Below are 6,000 nucleotides of genomic sequence, written 5' to 3' on the forward strand. Positions count from 1 at the left end.
GTCAAGCGTTTATTGTACACACTCAAAGACTGAACTCAAACCAATTGGTTGTATAAACAATATTGCTTTAGTCACGATATTTTTATTTAGAACCATATGAAAAAGTCACTTGTAAACATAAGGCTGTTTGTCATCAAACATGTACGGTAAACATAAAACAGTGCAAGTGGATTAAACTTTTCATAACTCCAAGCGATTTTACAGGATTTGCTGGCGTTCCCTTTAAAAGCCTTCAAAATCCTCCTCTTCGTCATCTGACATCATAAGTAAATCAATGAGATCTTGTGGTACATCTGTAAAGCAGTCATCGTATCAATCTGGTAATTCCGTATCAGATGGTGTGGTCTCGGCTTCGGCTTCCTCATCATCTTGCCACAAGTAGTCGTCCTCCATACCATCTAATGAATTTGATATGCCACACTTCTTGAAAGACTTTATGACTGTTTCTGCATCTATATCATTCCAAGCTTTTATGACAAAATTGCACAAAACATCCAACTGTGGAGCACGCATGTTTCCTCCTTTTGTGAATGATTTTTCGCCGCTAACCATCCACTCATTCCACTGTTCTCGAATGCGATCTTTAAATGGCTTGTTTAGGCACACATCCAGTGGCTGTACCAACGACGTCAATCCTCCAGGAATAACTGCAGCATCTGTTTTTATTCTTGCCAGCCTTTGCTTGGTGCTGGGAGTTAAATGAGCCCTGAACATATCCCACACCAGTAGACTACGTTTTTGAAGAAGTCCACCTGGTCGCCTGCTCCATACATTATCAAGCCATAGCTTTACCCCTTCTTCATCCATCCAGCCTTTTTGATTCAAATGTACAAAACAACCAACAGGAAACTTGAGTTTCGGCATTGTTTTTCTTTTAAAAATAACCATTGGTCTCAGTTTGGCGCCATCAGCTGTACATGCTAGTACCACTGTAAAACTGGACTTCTCATGTCCTGTTGTTTTTATTAAAATTGTTTTTTCACCTTTTGGATGGACATGTTTGTTTCCAACCATATCAAAATTCATTGGAGTTTCATCCATATTTCCAATACTACTTAGCGCATAGCCATGTTCATTGCGCAGCTTAATAACGTAGCGATGGAAACTATGTATTTTGGCATCAAGATCTGCAGGTACATTTTATGCAATTTTCGGCTTTTGCCTCAATACCAGATTATGCCTTCCCAAGAATCTAGTACACCAGGATACAGTGGCCTTTAATCTGTTGCTGAGATCTGGGTTAGATTTGGCCAACTGAAGTGCAAACAAACGTATTTTATTTCGTGTCACTACATAACCGCTTTGGCGATGCTCATTCACCATGTCTGCTACATGTTTTTCGAGTTCTGGCCAATGTGGGGTGCCTCTTCTTAATGCACACTTACCCCTTGGCATACTCCTTAATGCTTTTTCATTTGCTTTCCAGGCCCGAACCATCTTTTCTGTTACTCCATATTGTCTTGCAGCAGCACAGTTATTATGTTCCATGGCAAAATTTACAACTTTAAGTTTGTAACTGGCTTCATATTTCTTTCTTCTTGCTGCTGTTGGAGCCATGATGGGTTCTTGACTGTCATCCATTTGCATACTGTACTGTATGTACTGGTGCTGTACTGTATGAACAGGTACAGAGACTGGTGCTGTACTGTCTTCACCACCACATGTAAATATCTGCTCACCAGACTGACTTTCCTGTTTGCAACAACCAGCCAATCACGGCAAGTGCTCTACTGGTACTGGTACCGGTACTTCCTGTGCACACTGCATAAAAAACTCTGTGCTCACACTACAGGCCCTCTCCAAGCATCTCCTTTCTTTATTAAACTGTATAGTGCATTTGAGGTGTGTATCAAAAGAAAGTACCTACCTTATGTAAGAATTCAACATAATAATGAAGGTCATATAAAAACCTTTAAAAGAAATGTAGTAGTGTGTTTTGTAATGCATTAGGAATGTACCATGCTGAAAGAACTGCTGCAAAACTGCCATTGGAAACATTCTACAGTCCCCTTTCTATGTCCATGGACTGAGGAGATCATGTGGTACTGACGCTCCTCTCCTTCCGATGAGCGTGAGAATTATGGAAGGAGAGAGAGATCAGCACATGTGGAGGAGCGCGTGTCAGATGTGCAACACAGTGGGGGCCGCCATCTTAGGTGCTTCAGCGCTGCCCGTTATATTTTCAGACGTCCTGCTGCCTCGTCCTGCTGCCTCGTCTGCCTGGGCATGTGCAAGCGGTTGGAGGCGCGTGTGCAGCTGCAGTCCAGGTAGGACTCACGGCGCCATTTGCTTTTGATACTTGCACATACGGTAACTGTAATTTATTTCCCTCTTTCAAGACCGCACAATGACGGGCGGACTCCCACTTCCAGAAGAGTCCTTTATTCAGCAGAAACCGGCATCACATTGAATCATTCTTTTAAAACGTGCTTCCGTTTCTGCCGCACTGCATGTTTCCCATGAGCATGGAGCAGGAGCTCCGAAATGCGTAGGGAAGTTTTAAAAGAATGATTCAATGTGCTGCCGGTTTCTGCTGAATAAAGGACTCTTCTGGAAGTGGGAGTCTGCCTGTCGTGTGCGCCTCTGCTTTTGGACGATACTTTGGATTGATTATATGGTTTTATATACCGTATAAAGACCGCATTCAGTGGGTTTGCTTTTGATACTTCCACAGTGCCACCATCGCCTACGTAACGTTCGTTCTTGGGTTTGAGTTCCCTAAGCTGTACCATTTCATGGCTCTCTCTCATTACCGGTACCTATTTCAGGCTGATTCATTTAAGTTATGTGTATTAAAGTTCCCTAAGCTGCACCATTTCCAACTGAGAAGCGGTCTGACACCTTCGGGTGAAGTCCGCGCTATGTAAAAACGCAGGAAAACATACCATCAAATTTGGCACCCGGCGTATAAGACGACCCCCGACTTTCCAGAACATTTTAAGGGGTTAAAAAGTCGTCTTATACGCCGGAAAATACATTAGGTTCTCTGTGTTCCCCGTTTCACCCAACGTGGACCATTTCTGTACAATTCCTGTGCATATCCTTCAAGAGTCCAGTCAGTGGGCCCTCCTCACCCATTCCTGACATTATGAACCAGAGCTTAGAGTGATTGACAGTGTGAAAAGCGCTAGTCGGGTCCATAAATGCTAGATGGTGGGTGTGCCCTTGCCTTTGGTATATTTAACAGTTAAAAGATAAAATTGTTGAGGCGGCGTGACCACGGAGGGTAAGATGGCAATCAAGCTATAACTTCGCTCCCGTCGCCCGACAGCCATCCATCCTCACTCATCCTGACAGCGCCTACTTTGGTCCCCGACCCCGGGTCCAGTGGACACTGGGCACATTTGGAACCCTACCTTGCCTTCTGGAGACAGAGACGGGCTGCTGGAACCTTGTTATGGAGCCAGTCCGGTAGAGAGGCCAACGTCAAAATGACAACTGCCTGCGCCCGCTCTGCTGCTTGTTGGAAGCTTTGTGGTGTTCTCCTGAGCAAGACTGTTTTTTGTATGCGGCATCTTCTGGAACCACCCATGCCCCGGCTGTGATGGAGGGTGGGCTTCCTGCTCTCCGCGATTTATAGCATAGTGGCCGAGGGGAACCACATTGCTGGGGGCAACCAGACTCTTTTCTGGTGCTCCACTGCCTACAGGATTGTAACTGTATTGCAGGTTAGGTTCACCAGATGCTCCCTGCGTACTTCTGCTCCGGTCCCCGTGCTCTCGACTGGGGGGTCAGTGGGGCCGTTTTTACAGCTGCAGTCTTCCCTGTCCTGCACCTGGGGCCGCACATGGCCTGGTCTAAGTGACAGCACTCCAGCAACATCACTGTTGCATTGCCATCGGCCCGCAACTACGCAACAGCAACCCCTAGGTGTAGATGCATGGAAGCACCTGGTGGGGATTTGTTTTGCAGGGCCTCAGCAACTCCATGTACCAGGATTGAACAGCCTGGTGCTCCTTCAGCCGCACTGGGGTGCTTTATGCAGCTGTAATCCCCTGGGCTGCCGAATGGTGGTGCAACAAGGATGCAGGTGCTGGTGTGGTTGACCACTGTGATATGAGGTGCTTTACTTTGGTTGGCTCGGTGGACTGGGAGGTGTAGTGATCGTGCCTTGGCTGACCTGAACAGTCTTGTTGCCCTATTGCCTGAGACCTTGGAGGGATCCCCTTTGCACGGGGATGTCGACAACTCCAGCACCGGTGAGTCTGAGGGGAAGTGTTGCGCTGGATAGACACAGTGGTCCCTTCCACTATTGCTCTCTGACAACTTCTGTATCCTGCCGATGAAGGCGGAGGCACTGCCCAAGTGGTGAAGGAGCCTCTGCCCCATGCCTGGTCACCCATTTGCCCTTGATCGTCCTTCTGCACGGTGGTCAGGCTTCCATGTGATGAGCCCCAACACTCTCAATGCTGGCTGCTTGTGCTGCCCTTAGGCAGGCGGGCCAGCGGGTGTGTGAATCTCCGGGTGGATTCTTGTCTGAACCTTCTCCGTCTCCTAATTTGGCTCCTGAGTTATGGTGGCGCCTCCCTGGAGCGCCTCTTGACTCCATTGGTGCTGGCTGGTTCATGCAGCCCCGATGCAAGCGTGCCAGCTGCATTGTGACTTTGTCCTCCATAGCGACCATCGCTTTGCGGTCAGTGATATGTTTGTGATAAGCCCCCCATTCTAAGATGGACCAGTACATCAGTTCTGTGATGGATACTCGGGGAGGGGGGCTGCAGGGGCACCCCCTCCTGCCGTGCCTAACTAACCCCACGCTGACCTGACAACCATTCTTAAAGTCATTCAGGATTCTAGAGAGGCAGTGGAATCTTAAGTGGAAGGTGACTGGATTAACCCCTTCCATGCTAATGACAAGGTCAGCTCGTTATGAGGCACACTGGAGCTGTGCTTATGACGAGCTGACCTTGTCATGAACAGTGGGTTTGAAAGCTTTTCAGCACCCAGCGGGAATTGCCTTAGCACCAATGTGGTTAATGTCTCCCTACTATGTCAAGACTTTCGCAAAGTCACATAGCGGGTGAATAAGGATAAGGCCCAGGTTTCGACAGTTGATGATGAGATGGCTACCCTCAAACGTTAGGTCTCTAAACTGAACTGCACAATGGCCGTCATGGAGGACCGGCAGAAGATGCTGAAAGCTGATCCAGTAGAAACAATCTACGCCTCATTGTTTTTCAGGAGGGGGTGAAGGCCCTCTAGATGGATCGCTTTCTGGAGGAGTAGTTCCAAATCTGGGTCCTGCTTGGCAAGCTGTCCCATTGTTTTGTGGTGGCGCAGGCAGATCCTGTCCTCACTAGGAGGCCTCCACCAGGGGCCCCCTTGCCCTGTGATAGGTCGTCCCTTTAACCATAGGGATTGCAATGTTATCCTTCATGAGACCCGAATGCAAAAAGACTTGCGCTACCTCAACGCTAAAATCTTAATCTTCCTGGGCAAACCTTGAGCGGTTCAGCAACAACGCCACTCATTTGAGGAAGTCAAGCAAAAGCTTTGTACGCTCAAGCTCCAGTACATGCTTCTTTTCCTGGCTCACCTCAAGATGATCTTCAATTTGTCTACTTATTTTTTTGACAACCCTGATCAGGCCTGGAAATGGGCGACAGAGCAGTGGCTGCTCTGACTAACAGAGACCGGGAGATTGGCGGAGTCAGAGGTGACAGAGTGCCCCTAGCACCTCCCCACTCAAGCACTCCAGAGATGAGAAACCCATTCCCGGAGGGGCCAGCCGAACCAGCGTACATGACAAAGGTCGTTGTGGAGAGTGCCATAAATGCTGTAGACCCAGAGGTGTCCCTCTCTGATACCCGTGCTCTTTTTCAGTCTTTGGAAGGTGCGGTGGACTTGACCTGAGCCCCGGTGGGCATCACACTTCGCACTGTACTGATCATGGTGCACTGTACTCCATAGCGGACATGCCTCTCCAGGGAAGTCCTGTGTCTCTTGCTGGCCTGTTGTTGGGGTGGGGGTGAAGGGGCACAAGGGATGTTTCTCTGATGT

This window comes from Lissotriton helveticus, chromosome 10 (genome assembly GCF_964261635.1).
Source record: "Lissotriton helveticus chromosome 10, aLisHel1.1, whole genome shotgun sequence".
Lineage (NCBI taxonomy): Eukaryota > Metazoa > Chordata > Amphibia > Caudata > Salamandridae > Lissotriton > Lissotriton helveticus.